General features: G+C 46.6%; 1 protein-coding gene across 2 annotated transcripts in view; it reads right to left on the reverse strand.

The window, feature by feature from the left end:
• LOC138497151 (uncharacterized) overlaps positions 1–20531 on the reverse strand; it is a 572420-nt gene that overhangs the window by 210016 nt on the left and 341873 nt on the right. The gene's annotated exons all lie outside the window — the stretch shown is intronic.

Below are 20531 nucleotides of genomic sequence, written 5' to 3' on the forward strand. Positions count from 1 at the left end.
TGACTCCACCTGTGGTGATTGTTTGCACCTGTGGCAGTTGCCTGCACTGCAGAATGCTATTTACAGGTGGTCCGCGATGCTTGTATTGCCGCCGTCTTGCAGGCCCTAATTACTGCCTTCGGGATGCCGGTAAGTGCATGCCCGCGTAACTTGTGATGTCCTCCTGTTAGCGGCATCCCGGTATTGGCGCAACGAAGGGGCGTGTGTACGCGTGCTTGCCGGTAAGAAGGGGCACGGTATGGGTGGTGGCGGTATTGGCGGGTTGTCGGGTCGTAATGGCCCGGACCCGTTAACGATGCCGGTATTGCCATTCCGCCTTCCTTTTTTCATTACCTCCATACTCGTAATGAGGCCCATACACTCCGATAAAGTCTGCCTCAAAGAATACTTTGGTAATACATAAAAATAGAGGGAACCCTTTGTGGGCCAGCGTGGTTGGGGTCACAATACAGTAACAAAAAAGGAGGTATCCACGTAGCGAACAACTCAATGGGCCTCATTACGAGAATCGCGGTAAGTCAAAAATGATGGCGGAATGGTAATACCGGCATCGTCTACCAGTCCGGCCTATTACGAGTCGACATCCCGGCATTTCCGCCACTGCTTGGACCGTGCCCCTCCATACTGGCATGCACACGTACATGTGCCCTTCGTGACGGCAATACCGGGATGCCGCTAACAGGAGGCCATCACAAGATACGTGGGCATGCACCTACCGGCATCCTGAAGGCGGTTAATAGGGTCACCACGATGCCGGTATTACCGGCATCGCAGATCACCCGTAAATAGCAATCTGCTGTGTTCCCAACTGCCACAGGTGCATGATTCAGAGCAGGTGGAGGCAATGGAGTTTGGCCCAGCACAAAAGGAATACACCCACACACCACACCACTTCCCACACCAAAATGATCCTACTTGCTGTTGCGATTTTGGGGCTGGAGGACATGCCTGCATTGCTACTCCATGAACACCAATAACAACAGGCACTACAGAGGAGAGGCAGGAGGAGAAGGAGGGCGAGACAGGCCCAGCAAGTCCCACCAGTGCAGCCACTGGTACCACGTAAGCAGCCACCAATCCCTCGCATCAGAGCCAGTCCTTTCAACCTAACCCCTGTGCAGATCCTCACCCTGTACCGCCTGGACACCATCACCACCATTGTGGACATGATACACACTGACATTGTCAGCCTGATTGAAATCCGCACCGACATCCCCCCTCTACTGAAGGTAGTGCCTGTGCTCCACTTCCTGGCCACAGGCACCTACCAGCACACAGTGGGGCAGCTGCATGGCATATCACAACCTTTCTTTTCACGCATGCTGAACAAAGTGCTGGATGCCCTCCTGAAGCACGCAAGCAACTACATATCCCTACCACGGGCAGCCCAGGCGCTTTTTGACACTACAGTTGGCTTCAATGCACTGGCAGGCATGCCCAATTGTATCGGTGCCCTTGACTGCACCGATGAGTAATTGGTGGTCCCTCATGCCATGGAGGTGGTGTACCGCAATCGTAAGCTATACCACTCCATCAATGTGCAGATGGTATGTGACTCCAGCAAGATGATCACACATTGTTGTGCCCGATTTCCTGCATCAACTCATGATGCAATGGTGCTGTGGAACTCCTCGCTATCCCGCTACATGGAGCGACATGCTGGACGACGTGCCTGGCTGCTCGGTAAATCGCCTGACAAGCCCATGGCAGTGTAATGGGTCGGGCGGGGTGAGACGCATACTCCACCTGGGTGAGATTGGGGGAGGGGAGATGCATACTCCACCTGGGTGAGATTGGGGGGGGAGATGCATACTCCACCTGGGTGAAATTGGGGGGGGGATGCATACTCCACCTGGGCTTGATTGGGGGGGATGCATACTCCACCTGGGTGAGATGGGGTGGGGGAGATGTATACTCCACCTCGGTGAGATTGAGGGGGGGATGCATACTCCACCTGGGCGATTTGAGGTGGTGACTGGACAATGCCAATACAGCAAAACACTGTGCCCCAAAACATCCCAACCTGAACATGACACATAAATGTCATACAAATAATCAATGCTGCACACCAATGCCAATATGCCAGACCTGCAAGCAGCCCACATCCCTCAGCACGTCCACTGCATATCATCAGACCGTACCCTCTGTAATACAATTCAGCAACATGCAGTGAGTATGCGTAATGTACATGACCGCAGCAAAGCACAATACAGGACATGCATCCATGAGTGCGCTCAAATAAATCCCACCAAGGGAATACACTGATTGTCACTGGCCCTCCACCACAGTAGCGCTGCATGTCACCATGGAAATAATAACCGATGAATAACAAATCATGATAAACTTGTGCCAACGCTGCTAGGAAAAATACATACGAAATACTCAACATCACCTATATGAGTGCAAATACAGTGGTAGGCATCCACAGTACATGTGCACCAACATGCAAGTGGACACCCTGCATCATCTGGTTAATGCAACCCACACCTGCAGGCCATAGAACAGTACACATTGTGGAAAATAAACATGTGTGCAGACATCCAGGGACATGTGCATGTCAACACCAAATAGCTGCAGGCATGAGAGTGATAAGTACAGTTGTCATGGTAGAAATTGACTCTCATATACCTCATTGCGTTCCCATGCAGGTGATACTGGCTATCCCTTGAAGCCGTGGCTCCTCACCCCTGTTCGGAACCCGCAGAAAAGGCACGAAGAGGACTACAATCGGGCTCATAACTGTACCCGTGTTGTGATTGAGCAGACCTTTGGCCTGTTGAAGGCACGGTTCCGCTGCCTCAGCAGGTCTGGAGGTGCACTCCTTTACGGGCCTGAGAAGGTGGGAAAGATCACCATGGTCTGTGCCGTGCTGCACAACATGTGCATCCTAAGAAACGTACCACTGCCACCTGACATTGACCAGCATGCACCGGGTGAGGATTATGAGGGAGGAGAAGTAGCACCTCTGCCAGGTCGTGATGCACAAGATGCACGTGCTGTGCGCCAATCAGTGATTGGCAATTTCTTCTGAGACACTGGGATGCTGAGGGTTCTGTGTTAGTTGTACACTGGGCACTGGGATCGTGTGCATATTGGGCACTGTGCACTGTCATGAAATGAATAAACACATGTCAAATAAACAATGTCCAATCATGATATTATTCCGCACACAACGGGTGTATTGAACAGTCTACATCATTGTGAATGAACCCTCCACCTCACACACACACACCCTCCCCTCTCCCCCCAACACCCCCAAAACCCCACACCCCCTATCCCCAACACCCCATACCCCCTCCCCCAAAACCCTGACACCCCATACCCTCTCCCACCATACCCCTCCCCCAAAAACATCCCACACATGATGTGCAATAACTGTTTTGGCATTAAACTGCAGTCAGCACATGCAGGGTGGCCCTGCTAGTGGCGGCCTCTCTTAGGTTCCGGGGGCTGCATATCAGGGAGCCGTGTGCTGTGCCTGGTCAACCTCACAGGGCTGGTTTGTGTCGAGCTGGCAGGTGTGCCGGATGATGTCGACGTGCCTGCTTGTGCGTCTGCTGGTGCAGGACGCTGCTGCTGTAAGTGATCTGCAATCCTTCCCAGGACCTGGGTTACTGCTGCTAAACCCTCATGTGTTAGCTGTGTGTTGTTGTTCATGGCCACAATGAGTGCAGCATTGGTTTCACAGAGTTTGCGGCGGGTCAATTCTCCCTCTGCGACGTACTGCTTGACCAGCTCGGTCATCTGCTCCTGGCGGCCCTCCATTCTTGTCATGCGGCCCTCTATGTCATAGATGGCTGTGGAGGTGGAAGGGGCACTTGCAGGGGGGCCCAATGCAGGGCTGTCCTCTGTTGGGGACCAAAGATCTGGACTCCCCTGTCCTCCGGACTCGTGCTGAGGGGTGCCGACTGGGGTGCCCTGTGTGGTGGACTGGGGGCTTGGCATATGTGTGCCATCCCCATAGAGGTTGGCGTCCCCGTCTAAGTGGTCATCACCGTGGCACTCTCCCTCAGCATCGCTATGGGGGGCTGAGGCAGCTGCCTCACCAATGGAGCTGGTGGCAGCAGACTGTGTCCCGTCCACCTCTGCTTCCACCACAGTGGACAAGTCTTGTGTAGCACTTTCATCAGCTGGTGTCTCGGCTGGTGTTTGACTGTCCTATGGCCTGCCCTGTATTGGTGGTGCTGCTCTGTGTGGCAGTTTGGGCATCGATATTGCCCTAGATGTTGATGCCCTGGTGCCATCATTGCTGGGCCTGGATTCCTTGATGGGTGTCCTGGCCTGTGCGGCAGCAACCTATCCGTCGCTGTCAGCATCCGTGCCTTTGGGGGACCAAGAGAGGCAGGGCATCAGTGATGGTGGTAAGTGCATGATGCATACATTGGAGTTAGTGCAGTTGTTCCCATTTGGTGCACTGCATTCTTGTAGTTGTGGCGGACAGGGTGCTTGCAATGGGGGGGCCATATTGGCATACGTCAGGTACTCACATTTTAACACTGGTGTCTGCTTTGGGGCCTACCGTTGTATTGCGGTTTGCGTGTGTTGGGTGTATATTGGTTATGGAATTGGCATGCAGCATGCATATCAATGTGACAGTGTTTGCCCACCATCTGGACCTGGATATGTATATGTGCGAATGATGGGGCATGCATTGCCTTACTTCACTATCACATTAGTTGGCCTACATCATGCTTTGGTTATCTGTGGTTTGTGGGGACACTCACCTCCATCTGCCGATGACGGTAAACCCAACTCCACGTCTCCAAATTCCTCGATTCCCTCCATGCTTATGGTGGTGCTGCATGTTTCCTCCCACCTTGTGAGTTTTGTGGGAGAGTGGTCCCCCCCGCCTGTTGCCAGTCCCTGTCTGAGGTTGGCCGACATAATATTTCTGACACGGAGACGTAGATCGTCCCACCGCTTCTTAACGTCTTTTACAGTGCGGGTGGTGGTGCCGACCGCAGTGACCTTCCTGGCCACTTCCTCCTGAATTTCTTTCTTGCAGAGTTGGGCTGGACGCCTTAAGTCTGCAGCAAACACTTTGTCAGCATGCCCAACCAATGTGTCAGCCAACATGTTCAGCTCGTGATCGGAAAATCTCTTCTTGCGCAGCCAGGGGCGCTTTTCCTGATAGCTTTTGCCATTCTGAGGTGATTCGGGGTGCTCTCTAGTCGGTACAAGTACTGTGTTTGGAGGATTGCGATGGATTGTGTTTTTAAAGATGGCCGCCGGTGCATTTCCCATTCCGGCACGATGACGTTACTTCCGGGTCCGGTATTGACGGACCCGGTATTGCCATGATGGTATTACCAGGTCTGTTATTTAGGGGGTGCTCATGGACGGAGGCAGTATCAGTGGGTTTCGTGATGATGCTAACGGGGGAGTGGGAGTCTATAAAGGCATGGCGGTGCAGCCATTACCGGCATGGAGGTATGCGCATGCACGCGCTCTCGTAATCAGCCACTATTTGCGGCGTCGAGGCAACTCAAATGCGTTAGTACCGCCATACCGGTAATGACTATTTTTTACCGCAAATCTCGTAATGAGGCCCTATATGTTGTATATATTACAGTTATTTTTGAAGAATCGTATCATGCAAAGAGAGTCACAAAGAGTATCTGAAATGTGAGTTAATTTAATATATAGGAAATAAAGAAGAATACAAATTCTTCTTTATTGCATATATATTAAATTAACTCCCATTTAAGATACTCTTTGTGACTTTCTTTGCACGATACGATTCTTCAAAAATAATTGTAACATATACAACATATTGGGCCTCATTACACGCTAGGCGGTAACCATGGCGCTATTAGCGCCATGGTTGCCGCCGGTACCGTACCGAGTCCGCCTTGGTGGATGGCGGAATTACCGCCCTACTCCAAGGTGAGCGGGGGCGGTAATTCCCCATTCACCAAGGCCCTTCCCCATTCCCATTTTTGCCCCATAGGGCATAATGGGAATGGGGAAGGTGCTAATTACGGTACCGCAAATTGCGGTACCGTAATTAGCTCAGAGGTCCCTTTGCGGGTCCCGTCCTTAACGCCTGGAAAAACCAGGCGTTAAGGGAGGACCCGCAAAGGGACCTCGTAGTAAGGCGGTAAGGGTTTACCGGTACCGGTGCCCTTACTGGTACCAGTAAACCCTTACCGCCTACCGTGTAATGAGGCCCATTGAGTTGTTTGCCGGGTGGATACCTCTTAGTTTATCAAATAATACTTTGATCCACCACGAAACGTAGACTATGGACGACATACCTTCAACACAGCATGTCAACTACAAGTCTATTGACACATATGTCACACGACTGCACACATTTGGGAGTTACCGTGACGTTCATAAGTTTGCAAATTATGATGCTATACGGTTGAGGATATCATAGGAGGCTGGACCACCAGGAAACACAAAAGCCACCACCTAAAATTAAAATGCCTGCATAAAAACTCTGCTTCAGATGTATCCTACCCTTCCCACATGAAAAACCATGCCCTGCTGTAGGGCAAACTTGCAGCAACTGTGCCAAGCACAAATAGGTATTACAAGAACAATCACTTTGCCAAAGTATGCCAAAAAGTGTTCAGGCCATCCGCAAGCAGAATACACAGAGACAATGCAAGAGGCATCTGCATCATGACTACAGAAGAGCGTGCCACATCAGATCATGAATGCACATGCTCATCTGATGAATATGTCTACATGATGAACCATGACAGAAGGAACACAAAAGACGATGTGCAAATCTCCACTGGCACTAACCAAGCTAGATTTGTTATTGACACAGGCATGCTGCTGAACATCAAGTGTATTTTAACATATGGGAAAATGGAGACAAAGCCTGCATTAACGCTTTCTTTTTTTTTTTTTTTTAATGCGGTTTATACAAACCTTTAAAATCTTTTACATACACATTAACAAAACAAACGACATAAAACTACATAGTTAATCAGTGATCCACATGTTTCACCCTCCTTCTCCCTCCGTCATCGGATTACCCAACCCTCCTTTTAGCCATTGCTCAGTCAACATCGACCAGACTTAGTCGCTCTTCAATTATTTTTGAAAAGTGAGTCAGAGGAATTAACAATTTAGAGTCGATTCCATTGAACATATGGCCCCACCAATCATCCGCACCCAAGGAGGGATGGTTGACGCTCCACGGGCCTAGGTGTAAGGATCTTTCGTCACGGAGGTTGGAGCAAAAGAGAAACAGATGCTTCAATGATTCCGGTTCCCTTCTGCAAAATCTACACATAAGGTTCATGTTCTTGTTGCCTTTCCACATTTGTAATCGCTCTTTAGTTCTAAATAAGTTCATACAGAATAACATGAAGCGTCTACGTGCCTCGGGATCTAGGAAGATGCTGATGTAACGTTGTGCCTTGGTGAATGCGCGAGCTTCAGCTGGAACGTCTATCATCAGTTTTGCTACGGCTCTTTGGGCACAAGTTCGCTCCCAATCTATACGCCAGATTTTTGTTTTAGCAGCGTTCAGGTTTTCATGTAGTGTGAGGATCTTGATGTCGAATTCAGTTAGTAAGCTTTTGCATCTTTGCATCCACATAGCCGCTAAATTCTGACCTTTATCCGATGCCCTGTGGAGGATTTCAAACTGCAGAATATTTTTTTGTGCTCTGGTCTTTCGGAACAAGGATAGCAGGTTCCAAGTGATTCTAGCCTGAAGTGAAGTGAGGGAAAGTTCATATCTGATGCATGCAGTCTTCGTTCCTCTAGGAAGTCCCAAAACTTTCATCCAGAATTGATTCTCGAGTGAGGACCAGAGTTCGTGTGTACAGCCCAGTGCATTTTCGGCCCCGTAGATCAATACTGGGATGACCTTCTGTTGGTAAAACAACCTTAGTGGTTCGAGAGAAAACTTCCCAAATTTCTTTTTCATAATAACGGCTTGGCTGGATAGTTGAACACATTTCCTCTTGGTATCGGCTATCCAGGGACCATCATTGATACATGAGCTTAATGTCATTCCCAAGTATTTCGCACTTTGCGAGATCCTCAATGGAGTTCCACCCAGGGTCCATCTGAACTTTTTGGCCACTTTCGAGCAACCTCCTTTCAAGTTCTTAAATGTTAGGATTTCACTTTTGTTTGAGTTGATTAACAGCCGATTCTCGCTTACATACCTCTGAACGGCATCTAGTTTTCTTTGTAAGCCGATAGGCGTTAAGTCCATCACGACGAGATGACCGGCGTAAAGAAGCCAGCTTATGTGTGATCCGTTTATTTTTGGTGGAAATGAACTTACCGCATCTACCGAGATGCCAATGTCCGATATAAACAAGCTGAAAATGGCTGCAGCAAGCGGGCAGCCTTGCTTTACACCATTCCCTGTAGGTACTGCCGTTGACAACGTTCCAGCTTGATCCAAGCGTATCTTGATCAATGTTTCCGTGTGTAGTTCTTGGATCGCGGATACAAGGTCTCGCGGGCAGCCCCACCGCCGCAGTTTTGCCCACAAAAGGACTCGATCAACAGTGTCGAAAGCGCTCGAGAAGTCTATAAACGCAAAGTATACTGCAGTATTTGTTTTTATGGCCTCCATTTTTGCCAAGTTTAATAATAGTAAATTTAAAGAGCAGCCAACTTGTTTGACGAAACCTGCCTGTCTGGCATCAACATGACCAGTGTCTGATGCCCATTGAACCAACTTTTGTTGAAGGGTGGTGGCATAAACTTTGCCCAGGACATCTAGCAAAGCCACCGGTCGATAGTTTTTCGGATTTGACCTGTCCCCTTTTTAAAAAATCGGCACAATAATCGCTGTTTTCCATGATTTGGGAGAGTTGCCTAGGTTGTTTATTCTTTCGAATAGTGCAATGCATATCTCAGCCCAGATCTCGGGATGTTGTTTTATAGTATAGTTCGTTAGGCCATCCGGGCCGGGAGCTCTTGAGTTATTGGCCCTCTTTATTATGTCCACGATCTCATCTTTACAGTATATGAGACTTCTGGGTGGGAATGTTGGCTTTATCTCATTACCCGCAAGTTTAGTCCCCCTGTAAAGGGCCTCAAAGTGGGACGTCCATGCTGTTTCAGTCACCAGACATGTTTGCAGCGATTTTTGCGGGGCCTGCATGTTATTTGCGATCCTCCAAAACTCTCTGGTATTTTTGTTCTTTAGGATGGATAACATTATCTCGGCATCGTTTTGTAAAGTCATGTGTATGTGGGCCTTCAGCCAGTTCTTGTATGACTGCTTGGCTGCTTTGGTTTGCGACTTTCTAGTATTCGAGTCTGATAATCGAGCCTGTCGAATGTCCTGTCGCATCTTCCGTTTCCGTTTCTGAATTTCGGGATCAAACCAATGTTTTCGAACCAAATTTAACTTTTTCAGTCCAATGTTCTTTGTCTTGAATTGGAACAAAAACTGGTCGTATTCCAGTTCAGTACTGTCCTGACAATAAGCTGTTGACAGTTGGTTGACCTCTTGTTCTTCAAGACACAATCCTACCCTGTTTGCTACTGCCGAGATAGTCTGTTGCCACATCGAGGATCAGTCCTTTACTGATGAAAGGAGTTTTGTTATTAACATGTTAAGATCGCTGTTTATTTGCTTCTTGATTGAAAAGGATTTTATTCTGGCATGCAGATCAGTTGATACAAAGACATAGTCGATTATTGATGCAGAATCGGCACGCTGCCACGTTGATGCAGGTGGCATATCCCCAATCGTGTTTCTGTTCAGCATTTGCAGTTGTCTAATTTCCATTTCTTCAAGCCAATCTTTGGCAATCGCCATTTTGTCTTCAGTTGCCAGTTTGAAGAGATCAACATTCAAATCTCCGCATATCAGGATGTTTGCTCTAGCCTTCTCTTCAAGGAGATCATCCAAAATTTCAGCAATTTTCTCCATAAATTCACGTTTGCCTACTTTCTGATGGTTCCAGTAAACATTTAGAAGTGTTATTTCGTCATTGGTCTCGCAATCCATGTTCTGTTTTATGATAGTCGTTTCTTGAATAAAAGAGGAATGGTTATGGGACTTTAAAATTCTAAAGCCCGAAGCCCTGTTTACCAGTGTCAGCAGCCCCGCCATCGGTCGCCCTTTCGCCAGTTTTATTGCTGGGTTCACGGCCACTTCGAAGTTGCTGACTAGTGACATTTCAGTTAGCCATGTCTACTGCAGACAAGCGATCGCTAATCCCTCTAGCCAATTGTGTTGAAGAGATGTGTAAAACCTCGCGTATTCCAAGAGGCCACTATACACTCATTTAAAATTGACTTATCCTGGCATTATTGTCGATCTTTTGTGTTGAGTGTAGCGGCAAGCCAACCCCAATCACCATTTTCTTTGCTTGTGTTAATACAATTGTGTGTTTCAGCTATAGGCAGTTGAGACTCTTGATTTCCGCTTATGGTGATTCTGATTTCCGTTTTAAGTGCTTCAAGTACACCTGTGTCATTCATCGGCCTTGCTTCAATCATTTTAGTTTGTGAGCACTCTTTTTTATTCAAGGAGCGCAACACAGTGCTCTGGTGCAGGCAGCTTAATGCCTCGCCGTTATCGTGAGTTCGATACGTAATGGCTCGGACTCAGAGGATCCCACATATAGACTTCGAATCCCAGTGAAAATAACGCGACATTTGCCTCGATGATTGTATTCGCTATCAGTGTAGAACAAACATGAAGAATTACTTTGTCATTCCGATTTTCATTAGGAAATTCGACAATTTTTAGATCTTTAGATGTGATAGCACGTAAACTGGGAATCAAGTTAAATAACTTAGTGATGTTTGCGCGATTTAGGATTAGCTTGTCCTTCGAGTCGATCCTCTCGATCATCACCTTATTACCTTGTTCCATTTCGGTCTGTGGCTCCCTTGGGAGTCCACTTGTGGGACCGAGTGAGCGATATTTGAAGGTTCCTTTGTTTTTCTGTTAGAGGTTCTGCCCCCCCCCCCTCGGCTCTTTTATTGTCTTCGATGTTTGATTTCTCTTCACAAATCGTGATGGTTTGGGGGTCCTCTTTTTGGCTCATTTGTGCTTCTTTTAATCTATTACATAAATTGATCCTTTTTTCGTACAGAGTCACGAATGGTGGACTTCTCAAAATGATGTGGTCCAATTCTGGGTTTGCTGGTTCATTAACAAGGTGGCATGCTCTCGAGGTCTTTAGGACCGCGATCTGAGGAGTAGCCGCCAGATCCAAGTCCTGAGCCCTCAGACCTACGACTGTGGAGGGTTCTTTCTCTATTTCTGCTGGGTGATCGTAAGATGAGCTCTCTTGTGAGTCCCCAATGGTTTTTATAGAGCCATTAACTGGTTCACTTATGACCTCCACTTCCTCCATGTCGTCGTATGTAGACATATTCAGGAGCTCTACAGGAATATCAACCGACGATTTAACAGCCTCCTTCCCTGGTTGGAGAGAGACCACTTCCCTAGACTGCTCTGGTCTTTGGTTGTTTTCTTTCAATTTGGATTTGGATAAGTCTTTTTTCACTATATGAACAAAGATAAGGTTCCTCAAAAATGATCTTGCTCCCGTGTTTTTATTAGTTCTTTTGGTCAATATGTTCTTTGGTTTTTTGACCATCTTTATGGATTTTGTTTTGGATTCACCTGAGTTCTTACAATTTACTGGAGTACATCCAAAAATCGGGAATACATTTAGCTTCTCTGCGCCCTTGCTAACTACTAGCACATTTTCTTCCTTACTGGTTTGAGGCGCTAAATTTGAAGATGAAGTTGTAGGCTTTTGGTCGACGAAACCCAACTGCCTCTTACAGGCCCTCGCCTGTTCGAAGGCAGTATTAAAGGAAATGTCAACAATCTTTTCACACTCAAACGAAGTGCTTATTTCCAGTCCTCGTGGACGTAACACGGCCTCAACTAGGTTTGGGTGTGCTTGACTAACTTGAACCAGATCTTTGCCATTGGTAAGATCTATCACCTGTGTTTGGGCAGCTGAAACCCAACCCTCCGACTCGTGGGGAATCTTCTTCATTCCAGCGTTCAATTGCTTTGTTTCAGTGCACACAGTTGGCAGTGATGTTGTACTTCTTCGTTGTATATTGCAGCTGTTTGGATTATTGTCACAGTGAGATCCTGTACGAGTTAGACCTTTGTATTTAAATAAAGCTAAAGCTTCTCGGGCGACCTCCGCCAAGAGTTTTTTGTCCAAGGAATCGTTTCTCTTTTGCTCACATAAAGCTTTGAGTGAGGTGTCCAGGCCTTTTAACCCTTCCTTGATGTTACAAGAAGATTGCTTACAAATTTGGTCCAAATGAGCAACTTTTGTGTTCAATAGGGCCATCAAGGTTGTGGAGTCCTTCATTGAGTCATTCAGGTTTTCATAAAGCTTCATGAACGGGGCCATGGAAATCGCAAGCAAAGATATTATAACAGCTTGTAGATCTACTTTTAGGCCAACGTCACAGCCCTCAATATTCCTGGCCTTGGAGTTCCGCTTCTTCAGTTTCTTTTGCTTAGAAAGTCTTTTCCTCCTTATTTTCGGAAAAGGGAGTTCCATAAGGGACGAATCAGACAGGTCACAATTGTCTGATGAATTCATACAGCTACTGGGTTTGAATTTTGCATGGTCAGAGGCATTATCTCTGGTTGGAGCCGTTTCACATTAACAGCTCTCTTCGGTGAGTTCATTTGATTAAATGACGAGTCCTGTGTGGGGGACTAACTAATCCTTTCAATAGGCGCATATAAAGCCTGCTTTGCACGTTTGTATTGAACATTTGCCCAAATGTCCTCATTTGGCTCCATTAATTGAGTGTTCTGCCGTTTTAGAGCTACTTTCTGCATATGAGGTGTTTCGGCTGGCAAATTGTTGCACTTTTTCAGTTTGCTGTTACATATTTTGTTCATTGCCATCATATTATGCAGTATATTATTTACTACATCTATGGAGACACGGCGCTCGTCGCTTTTTGGACCCACCAACTCCTCTGTTACAGGTACTCTTCCCTGCCAGGCCGTTGTACTGGGATCATTAGGTACCCCCGTCGAGGTACAGAATACCTCATCATGAGGCTCCCTCGGGGCAAGCCCAATAAAGAAAACCTCAGGTCTTGCCTGTGGACTAGAAACCAGAGGACCAGCAGTTGGTCCATCGCACAGGGACCTGCCCCCCCTCTCGGCCGCCCGCAGTGCCTCTATGACGAGCTCCGCGCCTCCAGCTGAGGCGTTCTCTAACTCGGGAGGTGGGGCCCTCCCTCCCGAGCACGGTGACACGCGTCCTTCGCAAAACAAGTGATTCGCGTCCCCGTCTGAGGGTGCGCCGCCCACACGCATGCGCGCACTGTCATCCGTGTGCAACCCCACTCGCGGACCTCTGTCGGCTCCTGCTCCCTCACCTCCCCCAGCCACAGCAGCTACAGCAGGTCTCTCGAGGGGATCGGACACCGAACAACTTCGCCCACTTCAAGCGCCGGCCCCTGCACACCCAGCACCGTGCTCGTGCCATCTTAAACCGGTGACACCGCGGGTAAGTAATCCCGAAGGTTGGACTCATTGTCATCAGGGTGCGAAGAGCTCTCTCGGGGGCCCCTCTCGCCCGTCCCATCACCATCCCCAAGACTACAGTCCAAGTTGCGTGGGGCGTGACTCAGAGTTTGCTCACAACTAACATTGTACGCATTAGGGATGGACGTCGAAATCTTTTCTGTTCCGACATTCTCTTCACAACTTGACATTGATTGTTCATGCAAAGCGTCTTTATGCACCCCGGTTGCAATGTGGGCGGTATTGTAGAATCGATAGTGTTGATGTTAGTGTTATGACCACCCACACAAGGTTCTTCAGTCGTGGATGTACAAGAATAAAATCGACTTACTTTCCTTGCGCGAGGCGGATTTACAGTATTGCAGGCACCAGTTTCTTCCTTACCACATTTCTTATGTGCATGTGTTCTTGAGCGGGGGTGGCCATTAGTTATCTGGCTGGCGCCACTCGCCAAACAGCCTAACAGCAGTTTGTCCACGCCCTTTCTCCACAGGGCTTAACGCTTTCTGATCTCAATTTTTTCCCTGGCATCGCTGAGGCACAATTCAGAACCACAGGACATTCACAGCACAGCCATCATACAAAGATATATTCTTGACTGATAAAATATATGCCTCACAACGAAAGATTCACAGGAACAACCTCCCCGGGAGAACGGCCACATCCATGGGCACTCCAGCCATCAGTGTTCCTCTCTCAACAAAATACCATTGTCAGAAAACATCACTCACTATTTATTGATTATTCAGTAACACCTGTAGCCCAGTATCACAGAAGAGGGCCTATCCAACTGCAATCAAAAGTTGAGAAAGAAATTGATGATCTACTCAAGAACCAGATAATCAAGCCTGCAACAGGTCCATCCCCCTGGGTTTCCCATATTGTGGCGATCTCGAGGAAAAACAACAGTGAAGAGATTTGCGTTTGTGTTGACATGAGCCATTCAAGTAGAATGGCACCCTAGCATGTACATTTATGACATGATCAGGTACCTGAATGGTGACCGAACATTCTCTAATTTAGATATTTAAAAAGGATATCATCAAGTTGAATTGGATCAACAATCCAGATATATTATGGTATTTCCAACTCATATAGGGCTATTCAATTTTCAAAAATAAAACTTGGCATTTCATAAGCAGCAGCAATGTTTCGGGAAAGTATATGGCAAACCATCAGACGGATCAAACATTGAGCCTCATTATAAGTTGGCTGGTGCCGAATTAACGTGCTAGTATTAAAGTATACCGGCACGTTTGCTCACCAGCCAACTGCAAGTTTGGCAACTAAAAGCTGGAGGTAATTCAGCCACCTAACCGGCAAATATCACTAGTGGCACCGGTATTACTGGTGCAGGTAATATCGACAAAATCCCCCATGGAGATTTACATCCTATACCGGCAGTCGTAATCCAGCGGTAATACCGCCGGACCGAGTGCCGCTATCAGTATTTCAATTTGCCAGTATCCTGGCAGATTTATCACCAGGATACCGACAAACTTTTAATGAGCATGATTGCCTTAACTACAGTGATGATACCCTGCTCTCTGATATGGATGGATTAAAAAACGGCATTATGAGACCTTAGAAGATGTATGCACCACACTGGAATCTGCTGGCCTAACACACTGAATGATGAAAAATAGGAATTTGAAAAAAGACGGAGCTTACATTTATCAGATCTATCGTCTCAGGTGCAGGCAACCAGCCTGACACAGCCAAAGTTGCAGCCATTGCATCCACTTCAGCTCCTGTGGATGAGTGCAAGCTTTCAATGCAGGACCAATAAGATTTTCAGAATCAGCCTTGTAAACAGATTCTGAGAGGCACCCCTGTTCTGATGAACAGAATAAGACACTAATGTCTAGCCAAACTGTATCTGGGTAGTGTGACTGAACAGCAAAGCTTAGACTTAGGAAGTGTGAGAGTGGTGAAGGGTTCAGTTATGCACACCCAGAGCATTCCTAATAATACTAGTTTGGTAGAATGTATACATATGATCTTATTTAAACTCTTAACAATTAAAAAACACAGGTATCACACTAAAACATGACCTACTAATATGTACACATTAATTTTGGTGTGCTTTTAAGAGCACTAGCAGGGCCAGAATGCTGTAGCGTAGTTAAGAAAGTGAACACAAAGAACCAGGTAAGTAACCATCAGTTAGAGAACTAATATGTTTATGTTTAGAAATAAAGAAGTTGACCTCTTTCATTGTTCTCTTTTGTATATGGGAGGGGTGATTTTACCTGCGCACATAATGCTCTATTTGACAGATTGGATTGCACATATGCGCAGCCCCCCCACCCCCTTGCTGCCAGGTCCTTGCACACTCTCCTACAAGACGTCTCTCTGGCTGACATCTGGTGTTCTCTCAATGGGAGCGGTAGAAGCTACTCTTATTACTCCTACCGCACAGGGTTCACACTAGGATTGATTATCTGTTTATGGGGAAGGAATGTATGATTGAGTTTGTGAGTGCGGTCCCTGCTGGCAGGGCTATTTCTGATCATTCCCATTAATTGTTACCTGGGCCCTACTAGGCTCTACAGCTCCAATCGTGACCTGGCACATTCCTGTCAATGCCCTCTTAGATGATGCTTTCCAGGGTTACTTGGTGGATAGATACATTACAGGAGTATTTAGACACCAATGTGAGCAGTGCTGATGGCTGGAGTATAAAACAGGGAGACCCTTAAGGTGGTGGTAAGAAGTCAGGTGATTGCCAAAGCGGGGGCATTAGGAGAACTCTATCCTTTGAGCTGCATCAATAAGAGGATGATATACAGAAGATTGAGGGAGGAGGTTTTACGGTCTTTGCGCATTAAATGCACTGAAACCTGGGGACGTCTTAGGAAATTTGACTATAGCACTTATACTTCTAGAATGCATGGGGAGGGGGACATGGCTGGCTGGTTGCTGGCATGATTATGCAAAAGTAAGAGCCCAGGCATGTCATTACAGAAATTATACACAATTGTGGGCAGGCCTGGATGTCCCAATCGGTAATTAACAGTGTTTTAGAAGGTATTACCAAACACTATATGGTGTGGATAATGTGGTACATATGGAGGAGGTTCACTACGCGATGTCCCACATTAACCTACCCAAGGTAACGGTGGAACAGGGTGCGGCCCTGCAAGCGCCCATTACTGATGATGAGCTGTGGAGTTTCATAGTGTCGTTGTAATCTGGTAGGATCCCGGGTGGAGATGGGCTCCCGTTTGAGTTCTATAAGGCTTATAGGGACCCTTTGGTACCGGTGCTCCCTCAAATATTTGAGGAAGCATATGAGACAGGTCACCTGCCAGATAGTATGTGTGAATTCACGACTGTCTCGATCCTTAAACCGTGGAAGCTGCACTCCCTCTGCGACTCCTACAGACCTTTGTTGATGCTCTATCAAGATGTCAGGATACTGACTGCACTATTGGCAATCCGGCTGAAGTGCGTTATTGAGTCACTGATGCACTGTGACATACCGGGTTTGTCCCACACAGGAGCACATTGTTGAATCTGTGCAGGCTTCAATATATCATTGACAGATCCCGGACTCCTGAGGCTCTCTCTGCGGTTGTCTCACTAGATGCCATCAAGGCTTTTGATTCTGTGTATTGGCAATGGCTGAATGCTGCCTTGGATGGCTTTGGAATTGCGGATGAGTTTGCCCGATCGGTTAAACCGATTTACCCTGCACCCACGGCAAGAGTGCCTACAGGTAAACATATATCACTTGCCTGGAAGATACGAAGAGGCACCAAACAGGGTTGTCCTCTCTCCCCAATGCTATACATATTGATTTTTCAGCCGCTTGCAGTATTTCTGAGGTCTGAGTTTGGGGAAGCTGGTATACTGATTGATGGGATGCGTCACTTTATTTCCCTGTACGTAGATGATTGCCTCTTGTATGTTCATGATGCAGTGCATAATCTCTCTGGGATCCTGGAAGTATTAGATAACTTTGCTATGCTCACTGGTATCTCCTTCAGCAAGGAGAAGACTTGTATTTTCCCACTTACAAGGTCCTTGGTTTAGGATACGCATAATCCCCACATCTACCTTTAGCTGCTTTGTCCTTGTTTATATGGGAGGGGCTGGGCCTTGCCACTTGGGGTGATGTCTTAAGGACGGAGGGTACAGGGACTTCTCTGAGGTAGTTGGCGAGTACGGGATGCATAAGGGACACGTCCTTGGATATATGAAGCTCACTAGCTTTGCTAAGGCACAGTGGCCCATATGGCCCGAGTAACCCAAGGAAGATACTATGCTGTCGACTCTATATGGCCTGGAAGATGAGTGGAAACATGTGACACGCCTTTATCAGAGTCTGATTGCGGAACAAGTACCCGGGTCACTCGACTCAAAGATGCTTGGGAGGTAGACTGGGAGTGCAAACTAGATAAAAAGCAATGGGATACCACCCTGCTGTTTGCAAAAAAGGTTTCTTGGAAAGTGCGATTTTGTCTGCTGCAATTAAACATCTTGTATAGTACATACATGACTTCAAATAAGATTGTATGTTTTAATAAACTGGAGTCCCGCGGATGCCCATGGTGCTAAGGAGAGCCTCCAGACTTCCTTCATATGTTTTGGCTGTGCCCGAAGGTTCACTCCTTTTGGCTCCAACTTCAACAGGCCCTGGAAATGGCTGGCTTGAACAGATGTAAGTGGACTCATGCAGAATGCTTACTTGGCATATATCCCTGCCCAGATAAATCAAGGCATATAGTTAGAGTTATGGATCTGGCAATTATACTTGCCAAATGCAGAATTACCATATATTGGAAGGTATGTGAGGGACCAAGCTATTGTGTGTGGTGCAGGCAGTGGTTGAAGTGGTCCACGGCAGAAACAGTGGAATGGTGCAGGGCCCTGAGGATTGGTATGAATGAGCCCACTGCGAACCTGGGCGCCAGGAAGGTTCTCTTAAAGGTGATGCGTTCTTGCTCTGATGATAAACCCCCTTGACAGATTAGAGCCACCTGTATACTTGTTTATGAGACCTTATAAGTTGCTGATTAATATATTCCGAAACCTGATGATCTGCACCGCTTGAAATGTCTCACTTAGAAATGTCTTTCCATCCTGTGATTTATGTTTTTGTCTGCAACGGAGCAAATGTGCCTTGAAGCCTTTGTTGCCCTGCTATTTGCCTTGTTGTTGGTTTTCTGTTGTTTTGTGTTTCTATTGTTTATTTTCATACAACTCTATCAACTCTAATAAAAATATTTCAAAATAAAATAAGTGGGAGTGTTACACAAGAACATCACCCTCTCTTGCCCCAAGCAAATGGGATGATTAAAAGATTCATGAGAACACTAAAGATGGTTTACCAATGTCAAATGAGTCATCAATCCCTGAACCAAGCACTGTTTTGTGAGAGTACATGAACTCCCTTCACAGGACCACAGACAGATGTACAGCCAAACTCAAATTTGGTCGCAAACTGTCCACCAGCATAATCAAACATACATCTTCCAAATTACCTGAGCATGATGCTGACAAAGGGACGAGATGAAATGTAATGCTGATCATTGACATCATGCGAGATCAGTACCCCTAAACACAGGCAATCAAGTATTGTTACACAAACAATTGCTGCACTCTTATGGTGGGTGCCCCAGAAAGTCAGTTATATTGTCTTCAGGTAGCCCATAATGCTGCTGTTAGGTTGGTTTTTAATCTACCAAAAAGGGTCCCCATTTCCTCATACCGGAGGAGCCTTCATTGGCTGCCCGTTAGAAAAAGAACTGAATTTAGAACACTGTGCTTGATCTACAAGTGTATTTAGGGAAGAACACCCAAATATCTGGTGTCAAAAATGCAGCTGTACCAGCCTTCTCGAGCTCTGCTTCTCTAAAAAGGGGCCCGTCCTCTGGAGCTCACTTGCAGCTGAATTGCGGACCGTCTCCTCTATCGCTGTTTTCCGCTCAAAGCTGAAAACCTATTTGTTTCAATGAATCAGGAACTCTGTGATTGTATTCTAACTGAGCAAGTAAATTAACATCTGCACCTACATGCAGGTTCCTACTTGGTTCCGTAAGGATTTGCACATAATACATTCTAAATCAATCAATCAAATCAGTGAAACGAGAGGTGAAGAAATCCACCACATGCTTTGACACTTCACCATTAAGGCGAGGCGAACTATGCGCAAGACTCTTTATTCCATGTTCATACTGAAATACTTGTGTATAGGACGCATAATAAATAACAAATCAATCAATCAATCATACTGGTGAGCGGCCTGCTAAGGATAGCAAGGAGGAGCAAACCACGCGCCAGTGTGCACCAAGCTTACATCATCTACGGAACTGGCAAAGCCGCAGTGAAGAACAGTAAGCATAGTCTTTAGTCCGCGGTGTGCGGCTGCCAGGTTGAGATACATCGCCTTACTTCTGTTTATTTGATTTTTGCTTGCCACCTGTAACTTCAACATCAGTAGATATAAATGGATCAATGCAATCTGACATATAGCAGTATATAGAGGAATCTAATTTGCAATTGATTTTGGCTTATCAATAATACTGTCTTCACTTCGAATCACTTTGGCTTTTTCTGACCAAGTGAAAGTGAAACTTTCAACAACCAAACACCATCTGAATGAATTAAGCCAATCCGTTGCAATTACCAGTCTTTTCAGTGATTTATATATTCCGAGCTGTTGGGAGGGATGGCGGTGTCGCACTTTGGTTCCCCCTAAACCAGTTGGGCATTCGCCTCTAGCGTACCCAACTAATTGTACACTTGAGTCCCTATTGCTTCATTGTGGTGATAAAGGAGTTAAAGCAATCTACAGCTTCTGGATTGTTGACAATAATGGCCAAGCGGAAGGCTTCTTTGCGTACTTCACCTCATAGTAAGATCTGTAAACTGTCAAAGCTGGCCTTGCCAATTATCGAAGAAAATGATCGGATCATTGAGATCAAGGTCTTGATCCATGAATAGTCCTTGAAAAGCACTTTAAACACTCCTGAAATTACTAATGTTTGCAGGAATATGGCACCTGCGGCCAAAGCAGAGACTTCTAAACCAAAATGGATGCAATCAATGA

Source organism: Ambystoma mexicanum, chromosome 5q (genome assembly GCF_040938575.1).
Source record: "Ambystoma mexicanum isolate Mex_15411 chromosome 5q, UKY_AmexF1_1, whole genome shotgun sequence".
Taxonomy (NCBI): Eukaryota; Metazoa; Chordata; class Amphibia; order Caudata; family Ambystomatidae; genus Ambystoma; species Ambystoma mexicanum.